The sequence below is a fragment of the Crinia signifera genome, chromosome 3 (assembly GCF_055691185.1).
Source record: "Crinia signifera chromosome 3, ASM5569118v1, whole genome shotgun sequence".
In the NCBI taxonomy this organism is placed as follows: domain Eukaryota; kingdom Metazoa; phylum Chordata; class Amphibia; order Anura; family Myobatrachidae; genus Crinia; species Crinia signifera.
In genome coordinates, this window is record NC_139219.1 from 155,590,939 (window position 1) to 155,606,837 (window position 15,899).

Consider the following 15,899-nt stretch of genomic DNA (forward strand, 5'->3'; position numbering starts at 1 on the left):
ACTTCTACACGTTTACCACTGAACTGCTTAAACGATAAGTACAATATTACCATCGCCAACATACTGTTATTCATCACATAAGTTATTAGGACAATCTATATGAATTTATTTTATGTATAGCTATTCTAGAGTGTGCAAATTCTTTTTTGTAAATTGTCATTATAAATGACCTTCTAAGCTACTACAATGGTATCATTAATATATTATAAGCATGTCCCTAAGTAGTGCATATCCTTTCTGTGGATTTTTTTTTAATGTATGGTGGTGCTGAAAATTCCTCCAGTTAATGCCTATTGTTACCCTTTGCTCCCCTCCCCTCAAAATCTGGTCAATTGTACTGTACATAAACTGGGTCATACAAACTGTTGTACTATAGTTACGAATAAATACAATGATTTAAGCTTTAGTATTGGACAGTATTTTTCTCTATTGCTCTGTTCCAGATCTTCTTCACTACCTCCAGAATGTATTCTATGATTGGCTAGACAAGTTAAATCAGTTCCGAAAAGGTAGTTCTATACCACATTATAAATGACACATTGTAACACAGAACAGCAATCGTTCACCTTAGTTTGTATCTCTAAAAATAGCCAATATACTGCAACCCTTGCTATGTCAAACAAACTGCTATACCCATGAAATATGATTTTAAATGTTTTTTTTTTATCATTAGTACTAGACAGTATGTTTTTCTGTTTTTTATATTCCAGATCTACTTGACTACCTCCATGATTTTCTAGACAAGTTCTATCAATTTCAAACAGGTGCATGTTTTTTTTCATATTAAAGCCCTAGTAAAATTCATACAAAATCACAAGCTGTTAAAACAAAACATAATTATCTAAAAAATTTATATTATTTCAGATGTTGGTAATTACTTGCAAAAGGTCTTCCATGATGGTGTAAATAAACTTACTGGAATTCGAGAAGGTAACACTAATTAAATTTTAATGATGCTAGATTCTTTACATTGGAATGTAAATTTTTCATATATCTTAATACTGTATTTGTCTACATGCTGAAGAAAATAATTAAAACATTTTTTTATAATATTTAAATTATTTTTTTAGCTTAACTAATTATGTTTACCCTGTTACTGTATCTATCAATTATATAAAGCAGACATTTAAAAAAAAAAAAACTTACATGGAGGTTGGCTTTGCATCATTCAGAATAGTGGAAAGACAGAATTAGTTCTCACCACATAGGCCCGGGCATGAATCCCGGGCTTGAGTGGAGAGTGCAGAGTGATGGATTTAAATGATGACTCAGGACCAATGCTGCCACAGTCTGTAGCAGAGCTACAGTATAGCATGTTTAAATGTGCCCTATGTTGACCCTGCCCAGCACAATGCACAACAATGTGTAATGCTTAAGGAAACTCTACAATGGCTCTACAAGCTGCAGACAGCATGCAGAGAGCATCCTATGGACATTACAGGTGGCTCAAGACTGGCTTTATGGGCTTTAGAGTGCCATTCCAGATATACTGTAAACCAAATTCAGGTGCCATGGGACTATGATAGGGCTGTCCCTAGGGTCTGTGCATTGAGTGGCAGAACAGCTCCACACCCCCAGGGCTATGGTGTACATAACTGATCAGCTTTGTTTTATGATATAAGTTTTACTTATATTAAATATTTTTATATACTTACCGTCAGCAACTGAGTCATTGTTTATAGCTATGATGGTTAATTAACATTATAGTTTCATATATTATTATTATTTTAAGTTTATGGTCATCTAATACCTAAATGCAATTACAATGTATACTTTTATTTCCACAGATATTTTTCTCTATATCCAAAGTCTTTTCTACCATGGACTTAACAAACTTACGGAGATTAAAGATGGTAAATCTTAACCTGCCCTACATCTATGCTTAAACACAATATACTGTACCCATTAGTAGGTTTTAGATTTATTTCTAAGGATAAAGAAAATCTGGTTCATGCCATTTTCTTGTATACTTATCAGTAAGTAGTATTATTTATTTTAAGAAATCTTAGGTACAGTACATGTAACTCTTGTTGGACTATGTGTGTGAAGGTTGAGTTGAAATGGGTGTAGGTACAAACCAGCAGTTGGGTTATTTATTTAGTAGTGATGTGAAGTGTACAGCCATACTCACACTTATGTTTCTACAAATTATTATGCTTGGAGAGAAGTATACGTGTCACCATCCTGTATCACAGTGTTGGTGCAGATTACCAGAGGTATCAGTATGTGGAACTATATTTAAAAAAAAAGGTAAATTAAGGGTCTTTTTAAACTGATTGGAAGATATTACATTCCCACTGTGGTGATCTAACACTGTGTATAGTTGGTGGCCATCTTGGTTGGGGATTTAGAACCCTCTCTTTAAGAACAAACATTGAGTATGCATAGTAGCATTCTCCAACAAAAATCAACTGTTATAGTGTCAGTGAATAATGGGTGCACATGTGCACCTGCCAAGTGTCCTGGGAAATGTGCACTGTTGGGGGTACTTGAGGTCAGAGGTTGAGAACCACTGAAATACAGTACTGTATATAGCACTTGTATAATTTTTTGAGTTTCTCATCATTAATTTGTCTCTAACCCAGAATTTAATTTTTACCAAGTGTTTTTGGTACTACAGTAGCTCTGACTGTGTTTGTAGTTAATATGGCTGCGTTTGTGTCGCAAACTTGACTTGGTTCATGTTTTCTAGTTTCCCTGTGTCTCCAGGCTTGTTTGTGCCCATGCTGCTGCTGCAGCTGCTTTGCATTTCAGGCTAATAAAACACCTGTGAGGATTTCTCATACTCTGATTTCAGCACAGGTCACATAATCCAGGTTTATCCAGGAAGCTCCATTTCCTGGTTCTGACCTTATTGTTGCTGCGACCAGTAGCCAATCACCAGCTACCTTGGGGGGGTAAAGGTCAGGCCTCTAGCACTTCCTCCTGGCCTTCAAAAATTAGTCTGAACCCTGAGTGACTCCCAGAAGTCAGTGTTCTAGGCTCCAGATTCCTTGTTCCAGAGTTACCTGTATAGTGTACCTGTGATCTGCTGCTGCTGCCAAACAGCTCCCTGGTTCACCCTTCATCTGCCAGACTATCTTCCAGCTACTACCATCTACAGCTCTGCCTTCCAGTTATCACCAGCAGAGATCACTACTGGCTCCCAAGCCATCTAACTCACCGTCAACTCCTTAGTTGATACAGGCATCTACTCCCAAGTCAACACAGTCCACGGCTCCCAGGCCAATACCATCCATGGCTCCCAGGCCTTTACCACCTCGGATCCCAGGCCAACACAGTCCTTTGGTTCCCAGACCACAGTCCTTTGGTTCCCAGACAGTGATATCCAAGACTGTCTATCACCAGTGTCACCCACCATCTATACTTATTCCCAGTGTGTAAATACTCTCAGTCTTTACTCACTGGGAATAGTCAGTGGGGTTAGACTCTGTGCCAATGATCAGCTCACCTAGTTGTGTTCACAGTGCCCTGTGTCATTGGAATTGTCAATAACTCCCCAGTATTCTAGTTCCCAGACTGACTGTACCAACGGCTCCTCGGCCATGCCCCCAATTTCCAGACAGTGATACCCAAGACTGTCTATCACCAGTGTCACCCACCAGCTATACGTATTCCCAGTGAGTAAAGACTCTTTGTCACACAATTGGGATCAGGGGACCAAAGCCCCTAGCAGGGTTCCCTGGCAAAGACCACCAGTGGGTTAGACCCTTTGCCTTTGCTCCTGGTATTACTCAATACCCTGCCCCAGTTGTGTCCTTGTGTTCAGTTCACCATGCTGTCCTGAGTATATATCCACTGGACCACCACGGTCACAGCCAGGAACACACGCAACCCCGGATCCTGACAGTTTGCTTCAAACACTAGAATAGAAAGCCAGACAAAGTTGTTAAATTTGCTAGCATCACTTCTACAGACAATATAAATAAGTAGTTCACCTGGGTGAAAGAATTTACTTATTGTACATTTCTCCTTTAATTAAAATTTGGTTTATTTAAAAAATTCTAATATAAATTACATTTTGCCTCTCTTCATTCAGGAACTTTTAGTTACTGTCAGAGTCTCTTCTATGATGGACTTAATAGACTCATTGAGTTAAAAGAAGGTAAGCATATCCTAATATAAATTATATCCTCAGTAGAAGAACTACACTTTTACATCATCATAACAGCTGCTTTGATATGCATAACACTTGTACATCAATTAGTAAATGTATGTGTAATGATCTGAAATAATTACTCTTCATGTTCATACATCAATGCTCGGAAACATCTGTAACAACATTGGTTTTTTTCAGGTCTTCCAGGCTTCTTTAAAAATCTTTTTCTCAATGCACTTGATGGACTTAAACAGCTGGGAGAAGGTAATACTTTTTATTCTACCCATTTGTGACTTTATATTTATTTATTTAAATTAAAGCACAATACCATCCTGCAGAGATAATAGAATAGTCCATGCATAGTTCTATACAATACCCTTAATTCATAATTGACTATAGAGCATAAAGATTAATGTATTTGCTCCAAAAACTCGCATTTTTGGGGAGTACCCACAAATTTTAACAACCCCCTGATTTCCTGGACTGTAGGAAGGACTGCATCTGTTACCAGATATATTTGCTGCTATCCACCAATTTTTTGGTATCACAAATGCAGCACCTATACTGTTTTCTATGAGGGTTGCCTTAATGCCAGGTTGAGTTGCATGCAGTAGCCTATATGGCTACATCTTGCAGATATTACTGGATGAGAGATCCGTAGGACCCTCTGTGGCAATGGCCACTTACGCTTGCATTGTCTGCGCACATGTGCAGTAACACACTCAAAAGCAAAAAAAAAAATGTGCGCATTCTCAATCACTCTAAAGGTGCCCATACATGCACCAATTTTACTGTGCTATGCGTTTTTGACTGTACAATGGTTCTATACAATTTTCCTGCCAGAATGCGATGCGATGTGTATTTTGATGCGTGCGATGCGATTAACCCATTTTTATACTGTTCATTTTCTGATGTAGTCTAAAAAGTACATGCTGCGCATACAATATCGGATTCCCGGGAACGCGCATCACGTCGCATCGCTTCCGCCCATAAACACGCTACAATTATTGTATATGCTATGCGTTTTGTACTTTAAAAGTACAAAACGCATTCGATAATTGGTGCGTGTATGCGCACCTTTAGGAAGGCTCCTTGTTAACACCCAAGAATCTGATATCAAATTAAAAAAATAATATATTATGTTCTGTGTTGAATTCTCCACAGGTGCAGTAATGGGTTTGTATTATATACTACATATAAATATTATATACTACATATAAATATTTCTGGAAATACTGTAAGCTTACCAGCTGCACAGACACCTTGGAATACTCTAGGGAATTCCACTGTTGTTACTGACACTGTGTTTTGTTGTAATATTTTCCATGTGGAGAGTTTTGTATATAAAATAACTGTTCATTAACAGTCCTCATACAATCATACTTGTTAACCTTATAGCTGTTCCCCCTGAGACCGGGCAGCCTGGTTAGCATAACAGGGCAACATGCATATAGAAAGGGCAGTCCAGGGGCATGGAGATGCAACTGCATCATCGAGGCCAAAGCACTTGTTATATAATGACCATATTTCGGCATGGTAGAGCAGGGGTGTGACTAGAATCGCGTCATCCCCTGTCCACTTTTTCATTGGGAGTGAGCGGGGGCGTGTGTGGGGAATGTGGTCCAGGTGCAATAGCCTTTCCCACTTTTTCTGGTGGCCGGGAGTACCACTTCAATTTTAGTAACCTTCCGGCCATTTCAGGAGAGTAATCAAGTATGATAATCAATATATAAATAAAGTTGTTAAACTTATACACAAATATTTTGTTTTGCAGAAAAACTGGTATGGTATCCTATTTCTATGTTCACTTGCACAATTTGCAGTATAGTGCCTATAACTATTGAACCATTTTGAAGTTGTTTTTTTCCTAAATGGGAAGATTCTAGAAATTTCCACATTGTTTTCACGTTTTTTCCACAATGCTGATTATATAAAGAAGAGACCTAAATTAAAATATCTGTAATATACAACTCTCACACAGAGAAACATATTGTGACATACAGTAGGGGGTAATTTACTAAGATGGGAGTTCTATTTTACATAGGATGTTGCTATGGGTAACAAATCAGATACTATCTATTATCTTCTAGAAGGTGATAAATAAATAAGAAGCAGATTGTGATTGGTTGCATATAGCAACATCCCATGTGAAATAGAAATTTGTCAAAAAAAGTGTGAAAATTGCCCCCCATTTTTTTATTCACCATATTGACCTTGGGATGCAGTTAATATCCCGGCGGTCGGGATCCCGGCGTTCAGAATCCCGACGCCGGAATCCCGACCGCCGAAATACCGACACATTCTCCCTCCGTGGGTGTCCACGACACCCCTGGAGGGAGAATAAATTAGTGTGCCGAGCGTAGCGAGGCACCGGGCCCGCTGCGTGGCGAGCGCAGCAAGCCCGCAAGGGGGGGGGGCGATCCACGTCCCCCCCTTGTCGGCATTTCGGCTGTCGGGATTCCGGCGTCGGGATTCTGAACGCCGGGATCCCGACCGCCGGGATTCAGTACTGAATCCATTGACCTGTAATGTTTACCCTATATAGGAAATATAATATTTTTTTTGCACAACATTTTTTATTTGAATTTATGGTACTTGTTCCCTAGCAGGGCGCCCACGATTTTGATCGTGGGCATCGTTAGTAAAAAAAAAATCGCGTCGGTCGCGTCGCGTGCTGACAAAAAATCGCATGCGAGCGGACGCGGACACCTGTGAAGCCCGCAAGGGGATGTGGATACCTGTGAAGGTATCCGCGTCCCCTCGCGGGGCTCGCTGCGCTCGCCACGCTTCGGGCTCGGTGGCTCGCTGCGCTCGCCACACTATTCTATTCTCACTCCACGCCCTAGTGGATAGTAGGGGTATGAAAAGGTCGGAGGACGCGTACCGCCGCCCCTCGCGGGCTCGCTGCGCTCGCCACGCTTCGGGTTGACGTTGATCGTGGAGTGGCGTTAACAATTGGGGGGGGGGGGGGCATTTAACATTGTTCCCTATGTGAAATCGGGTCAATTGGGACATTTAACATTGTTCCCTATGTGAAATCGGGTCAATTGGGACATTTAACATTGTTCCCTATGGGAAATCGCGGTAATCGCGTCGGTCGCATCGCATGTCATTATAATGTACATGCGATGCCCGCGATGGGCGCCCTGATAGGAAACAAGTACCGAATTTATATAACAATTGTGAGCAACGCTGGCATTTTTAGTGAATATTTTGAACATCACAGAGATGTTAACACTCAAAGAGTTAAGCTTTGAAGAGTGGCATGCAGGGGTATGAGCTGTAACCAGGTATCACCCGCAGTGGGGTGATACCAAAATGTCAGCTTCTTCTCAGTGCCAGGAATCGGCTACTGTATTGTAACATTACATGCAGAACTTGGATCATATCACAATGAAAGGCCGGCACTGTAGACAATACAGTATCCCACAGCTTAGCATCTTTGGTACCGCTGGAGAGTTGAAAATGTAGGTTGGTCCACATGGCCATGACCCTTTTATGTGCAGTCATGCCCCTTGCTGTGAGGTCATGTCCCTCTTTTTAACAATGAGTGACCTTCAGCATGTGCATCTGGTATTTAACCCATGAAACATGTTGCCAGGCATAGTGACACCCCTGTAGACTGATATAATGAAGAGAAATAAAATTCCAACCAGAGCCTATACTATAAGGCAGCTATAGGCAGGGGCGGACTGGCAACGCAATCCGGCCGGTGAACATTTGTCAAGCCCCCCCCGGGGGGGGTGCACACGCTACTGCCTGGGGGGGATTTGGATGTTGCCGCTACTGGCCAGGGGAGGTTGTGTTAACGCTGCTGCCTGGAGGTTCCACTCTGCAGCTGAAGCCGCTTCCGTCTGCCGCACCACTGCACTGAAGTCCACTTGCAGTTGATGTCATCAGCAGCGGCCACAGCCTGCTTACATTGAAGGGCACCATAGCCCAAAATAAATATGGCCGACAGCGTCCGCCGCATATGGAATGACGCCAGCACCGTCACGGATAGGACCGGCCCTGGCAGCACGATTGGCGGCCCAGCCAAGTGAAAATCTGGACCAGTCCACTGGAAATGGCCCGGTTTCCCAGCTGGCTAATCCGCCCCTGGCTATAGGCAGCTTCTTAGGGCACTAGGATCTGGGGATGCACCACATAGTCTGCCTATAAGAAAATTAAAGAGTTCTGAGGAAGACATCCTTGTTGTACTTAATACAGGTGGCAGTTGTGGAACTTCTAAGACACAACCTCCACACTTCACTTAAGAAGCTGGTATTGGTGGCAATGTGGAGTAGGGGAGTATGTTAAAGTTTTACCCAGGGTGCCGGGAAGCTTTGCACTGGCCCTGCTTCCAACCAACCAGGACCTGTCCTTTTTCAAACACAGGGTCTGGTTCACAGCCTAGCAAACAGGTCAGCCCCCCGAATGGCCCCATCCAATCAGACTAGAATCAGGTCCACAGTCTATAACATGGCAATAAGAAACTGATTGGCTGTTACTTTATGTCTGTCCAAATTACGGGTGAGATTTAATAGGATGAGAGATTCAGAAAGTGAGAGATTTTGTGTGAAATCTCCAGTTTTTTTAAAGCAGCAATCATTTACACTGCAAAATCAAACTGGTTTTGCAGTGTAAATGATTGCCGCTTTTAAAAAAACTGGAGATTTCTCACAAAATCTCTCACTTTCTGAACCTCTCATCCTATTAAATCTCACCCTACATTTCTACAGTAAATTAGTTATATGGTACATTTTGTCAATCCAAGGTCAGATATACAGATGAGGCAAATCTAAATAACAATTATGGGATTCCACAAAAATGTATCATGCGTTTAATGTACTTTTAGCAAAAATATGTTTGAATTTACAGACATGTTTGCTTTTTTGTTATATTAGTATTCAATTAACAATTGTTTCTCTTCTCTTACATTAGGGTTTCTTACCTTTTTCCAGAATCTTTTTTATGACGGATTAAACGATTATGGATTTCCCTTCTTCTCAGCCCCAGCCAGTGAGAAACAGCACTCTAGTCATCCACCGGCTGATGAGCCAAAGACAAGAGCGCATGGACACTAGATACACTTACACCAAAATATTTCTTAATGAAATTTTTTACAGAAACTACTGTGAGTGCTCTTGGAACAGGGCACGAGTCAGAGAAGGTTTTTACTTTTGTAAAGGCCATGATAATAAGTAAGGAGAATAACAAATAAGGACAGTCAGTCCTTCATTATGTGACAAAGTGAGAGAGCCTAGATAAGAAGTAATAACTGCAAACTGTGAGACAGAATATTTTATTTTGTCACCAATTAGTGCAGAGAAAATCACCTTGAATCAATGCAACGGACTTCTTGCATAAGATATGAGCTGTATTGCACTAATAGCAGTGGCAGTAAGTAAAATGGTACTGTACTTCTCTAGGCAAACTACTATACTGTTGCTTGACAAACATACCTACAGAACATGTACTGTACAGTACTTTACTTTACATAGACATTTTAAACCATTGAAGTACTGCAACATCAAAATATGGAGCTACTGTACCATAATGCAATGGGTTGCAATATGCAGTGCTTCATATTCAATGAAAGGTGCTAAGCTATTGAACAGTGTTTGGGCCATTCATGTAATGCATTTAACTTGTTCTGACTTGGCAAGCATGGACATATGACCTAAAAATTATCTTGTCATATTATGTATAACAACCAAGCTGCATTAAACATAAAAGGAAAATGTTACAGATTGATTCATGTACTCATTGAAAAACAACTAAATGGACAAATAATGAGAGATGAGTTGCACGTACATGTTATCTGCTAAGCATGCAGATGCGCAACACACACATGCAGACATGCACCGTACAGGCTGTGCAGCTTTCTTGTCATATTCTATTTATTAATATGTTTAATATATGTGTGTATTGAGAAGTACTGATGGTGGTAATGAGCAAATAAGCACATAGATCATCATCATGCACACTTAGACCTTTTACTGATTTAGATTGTTTTAGAGCTTTAAATGTGCATGGCTTTGGTGGATGGTTTCAAATAAGTTTTTCCAATGCTATAGTGTACATATTTCTATATAAATGCCCCTGATATTTAGCCATTGTAGAATTTTGAAGGATAACTGGAGAATGTATATCAGTTGGTCACAGACAGACAGGTGACCTTCTATGAAGCCTACTCACTGTAAATATAGTAAATATATTACAGTAGGTGGCACAGTAAAGCTTCTTGAACCAGTCTTCATTATGTACACTCAGCTTTGTGTGTGTGTGTGTGTGTGTTTGTGTGTGTGTGTGTGTGTGTTGTTAGCATCTACCTGATGGCTACATATTTCAGGTATAGTGAGACAGCTGGAGGGCTACAAACCCTCCAGACTCCTGTGGCATCCTCTTAGTACCAATGCTCAGCAAATTATTGATGGGTCTGGCTATTATTGAATATCTGATACCAGAAACTACATGATTTTTTTATTCTGAGGCACCTAGCTATAATTTTGCATTTAATTTTAACCCATATTATAAAACAAACACACTATTTTATAACAAATATGACAATACCTTGCACTGCTCCTTACTACACATTTTAGCAGGAACTGTATATTAACAGGATATAAATTAAATTGAATGAAAAATTTGCATATATTTGAATTTAACTCCAGTACTGTGTTAATTAACATTTTATATTAACAGGTTTATTTAATTATTCAGAGACTCAATGTATTTTCTTCAGAGAAAGAGGCAGTTGGGAAAACATAATGTCTATTAATGCCGTATAAATGTGCTGGATGAGAGCTATAGAGATGAGTAGAATAGCAGTGTCACCAGCTGGGTCACTGAGTAAAAGTGACTGAGTATTCAGTCATCTGAATCAATGTACTTCAGACAGCTGCTTCATTCCTGACTCTTTGATTGAGCCCCGGTAGAATAAAATGGGAGCACTCTAGAGTATTTGATCATTTTACAATGCAACAAACACTCTTATTACAGTCCAATTAATATACAGACTAGTTATAAAATTATGATATTTAAAATAAAGTAGCTTTAATAAATTGAGGCACAAAAAAAACAACCATAGTGTATGTAAACTTATGATGCTACAGTATGATAATGTATGTTATATTACAGACTCAATATAGATTCTGTGAACTTTGTTTAAACTTCTGTAAGTACTGCAAATGGCCTGTATAATAGTGTTTCCAAAGCAAGATGGGAGTGCTATTAGTATAGTGTGTGGGATGTACACATTTCACAAAGTTCTAATAGAGAAATCAGTGTATATGCTGAGAGTTACCTGTGTTATACAGCCAGAGTAAATAAATGACAGTCATCATCATCAACTTCCATTTTGAAACTCAAATTTAAAGCTATAGTCTACTAAATGTGTGCTAGATCGGACCCCCACACAACTCGCACCCACTACCACACACACACACATGCTCATTCTGTAATCACAAGTAACAAGCACACATGGAAACAAGGAGCCCCCTTCCCCCCAAAATAACCAAATAATATTGGTTACCTCTATTATAAGTTATAAAACCAGGCCCAATCTGGTCTTTCCCTACAGAAAAGCCATGCATTATTTGAAGGTAGTCATGAGTTTCTCAGGCAACCAAGTTTTTCCTTGCATTATTTAGATTATTTATTACAACTCTTAACAGTCTATGTAATGTTGCTTGGCATATTGGCACTATAGATTTGGGATGTCACTGGAATCTCATTGTCACTGTCTTTATAATTCTTTAATGGGGATGTCTGCCTCTTGTTGCCAAGAATTATGTTCTCGAAGCAAAAAATTTTGTGGTATGTTATGGAGTTTTGTCAAGATTTTATATGTAACTTCATAATACATAAGAAAATGGAGAGTGCAACAGGCTGTTTTATCCATTTATAATGAATGACATTATGCGTTTACATAGATGTAAGACACTCAAGAGCATTAAACAGGAGTCTAAAACTGTAACCTTTTCACAATGTCCTGTTTTTAATGTCACAGGACATGAAAACCTTTATTTATCTTAAGTGACCTTATCCATTTTTAAACCTTGTCATATTTAATAAAACATGATTGTATATTGCTATCATTGCAAGTACGCTATATGTTTCTTTGTTTCTTTGCTTCATCGGAGCATAAACAACCATAATGATTTGCGTTTTTCTATTTGAAATAAATGTAAATTATTCTAGAAATTGTATTTTAAGCGCTGTGATGCATTATAATTTCATATCCTGACTGTCGTTTCGTTTTAAGCAGGCTTTGTGAGCCACGTTTACAAACTGTAGTCTTAAAAATAATTGCTGCTGTATTTGAAGATTTATAAATTACTGGGGCTTTTGGAAAAGCAGTGTGTATATACAGTATGTATGAATACATAAAAATAAACTTGAATTGCAGAACTACTTTGTTTTATTTTTCTGTTTAATTGCATTATTTGAATATATTTCATTAATATATAAAATGTATTTAAAATAATAAACAAACGTATAAAATTCATGCCCCCCCCCCCCCCTTTTCCAGGCAAAATCAAACACATTTGTTTATATCTGTATTTTTTTTCTGCTCAACATAACCTTTTTGCACAAGCAAAATTGTACAGTATTCATCTATTTAAGCACAGATTGGCAATCGCATCACTGTAAGTAAACACAGATATATATATATATATATATATATATATATATATATATACACATAAATTTACTGTCAGCTTAGAAGCAAACAGCAAATGCAGTACCAGATAAGTGGAGATCAGAGAGAAACATGCACATTATGCTCCTCTCCTCTAATGGCTTTCCCCATGATAAAAGAGGAATATAGAAGATTGTCATGGTTGGGCATCTGGGATGAGGTTGGGTTAGGCAGAGGTGCCCTTGCAGGAGGTAGCAAACAGTAAAAAATGAAAATGAGAATGGTTCGTTTATAAGCTAATAAGCGAGAGTCTATTAGGGCATAAGGTATATTGCTAAAGGTTTCTCATGGAGTTTCCTACTCAGAAGGTAGTAAAGAAGGAACATAAACTTTGATTTTTTAAGGAAAATGCATGCATCAGGATTGTGCAGGGAAATATTTGTACATTTTTATTGTCACATTCTAAAAAACATTTTAACTTATGGTATTGTTGTGGGGTTTGGTAACTTCTCAGCAGAGGAACATATTTCCTGTGAGTGTTTTTTTTTTTTTTTTTTTTTCAATTTAGCTGATAAAGTGATTGGTTTATCTACCTAGTAAGCAGGAGATATATGAAAAAAAAGCTTTTCAATAAAAAACAAAGCAGACTACCATCAAATAAACATTGTCGATCTATTTTACTAGTTGCCATAAACTTTGTTTCTTTCAGGCAGCAATAAATATGTTAAATTGTACATTTGAGTTGATAAAACAAACAGAAGCTTCAGTCATTTACATTCTACATGCTCCATAAATGTATATTTTTTGACAATGTTTTATTTATAAGGAGACATGAATTGTTTTTAACAGTATATAGAGCACTGGAAACATAAATACAGTGCAGCCAGTGTAACAACTGTACACTAAAGCAATGTCAAACTGGGTCATGAAGAGCCCACCGGGGAATGCAGTGATAAAGGCCTTTCTTTCGGTGTGTGGCAAATCTCCATAGGGGGTGTGGCCAGCTGAATCATAGGTTTGGCTAACCATTCGGGAGTGCATGCCCTGTCTCCCATGATAAATATATATAAATAGTATATATGACTAGTGCATGCATGATTATGTACCAGACTAATAATGGCAATGCACTGTAAGGCCCTGTACAATGGGGCCTACCAGGGGTTTCCCCTCCGGGCCAGTCCAACACTGCACTAAAGGCACTAATACAATATGGCCCCTTTCTACATGATTTTAACCCATCAGAATGATATATTGTATGAAAAATGTCATATCGTATGTATTTTACTTCTGGTGCGTGTTGGATCGGATCCAGAGATTGTCATTGTTGCTACAGGGATACCATATTCTAGGGAAGTGAATGGGATTGCATACTGTATGATACATTGTATGCAAAGTCCCCACATACAATGTACTATATCGTATGTGATCCTAGATGATGGCTCCCCGACTGGTAGTTGCAAGGCTGCAATAGTGTATGTTGGCCTTAAGATCTCCTGAGTGTTCCTGACAGTCATGTTCCTTGGTTTCTTGCAATATTTAGATTGTCAGAAAAGCATTATGTATTATAGTTCTGTATGGGGCACATGGGATGTTAGAGACATCAGTACAGTGTGCCCAGTGCAGTAATCAAACACTGAGTGCAGTTAATAATGATACACCATGTTCACCTGCAATATTGAATCGATAACAGAATAATTATTAATGTACTACAGATGTAGCAAAGTATACTTGTGATATCAAAGGCATTATCACAGTATGACCAGCGCACTGTTAGTAAAGTAAATACAACCACTATAGTGCTCATCTTGGGCGGGATGTATTAAAATACATCGCCGCCCTTCGCGCCCCCCTGCCGCGATGCTGCCGCATATGTACTAACATATGTGGCTGGCATCGCGGTGCGGTGACGGAGGCCCCCCCTCGATACCTGTACTCTGGTGAGCGGGGGGTCATCTCCATGCCGCCACGCTCTCCCCTCACGCCGGGGACAGCATAGCATGCTGACCCGGCGCCTCCTCCTCCCCCCTGCAGCCGGAAGGATGTCCGGCTGCTTCACTAGGGGGAGGAGGGGTTTACCTTCCAGGGTCCAGGAGGACCCTTCAGGAAGGTAAGCCAGAGGGGGGGTCAGCGAGGCGGCGGGTTTGCGTCGGCGGGCGGCGAAAAGAAGCCCATAGGCTTCTATAGGGTATCGCCACCCAAAGGTGGCGATACCCTTCAGTGAATTTACAGAAATCCAAATGGAAAAAAAAAATCCAAAATGTTTGCATTTGTGGAGGTTTAACATTGTACCTACAATGATCAGCAATATTTTGTAAGGGTACAGGATTATTTAAATTAACTGGTAGAGTAGAGTTGGGGAGCCAGTATGCACATATTAACATACATGTAAAGTTGTATGCAATATACTGTATGTGCTGTCTATCTTCAATAAGCCTGCCCCAAACACCTGTGAAACTAACCAATGGGTGTTTGGGGGAGGGCTTATTGAAGTTAGAAAGCTTGAGTACTGTGGCCTGTGCTGCGGCAGCTGCTGATCCACAGTTAAGGAAGCCAGCATATATATCATATACACCTTTACATGTACAGTATGTTGATATGTGCTGATTGGCTACCCCCTGCAAGCTTTGGTTGGCACTGCAGTACAGGGGTAGCAATTGCTGCTAAATGGCACTGATAACTTATACAAAAGTAGGTGAAAATGTTAATTATGTTACCTACTTTTGTATAAATAGGGTGATGATGAATAGATCCTATGTAAGCAATTATTTAGTTAAAAGATGAGTAAATCAATATTTCAAACAACCTTTTTGAATAGACATTGCAATATGTTATATATTTTGCATGCACAAGAGAATGTTTGTGTTAGTCACAGAACATATTCACACACTGCACATCACTGTCCTCAGGCGTCTGTGATCTTCATGCATATGTTAATGAAACAAGCTGTTCGAGGCAAGGCAATGGGAGGGTCTGCTGAAGTGATCTTGAAATAATAAAAACATCTAACAATTATCATACACTGTACAGTAGACGTTGGTTTAGTATGAAATCCTATTGTTAGCCTTTTATAGAGAACAGCATTATCCCAGTTTAATTTCCATTTGTGATAGAGTTTGCAAAATTTTCTTGCAACATTACATTAATGATGTCTATACTAATTCAGTGTATGTGGCT

General features: G+C 39.4%; 1 long non-coding RNA gene across 1 annotated transcript; it reads left to right on the plus strand.

Moving 5' to 3' along the window:
- The first annotated feature begins 1,799 nt into the window (after positions 1–1,799).
- On the plus strand, positions 1,800–9,153 carry LOC146062601 (uncharacterized). Its single transcript, XR_014471415.1, has 4 exons — positions 1,800–1,853; positions 4,040–4,105; positions 4,298–4,363; positions 9,023–9,153. It is a non-coding gene; the product is annotated as an uncharacterized LOC146062601 (long non-coding RNA).
- The last annotated feature ends 6,746 nt before the right edge of the window (positions 9,154–15,899 follow it).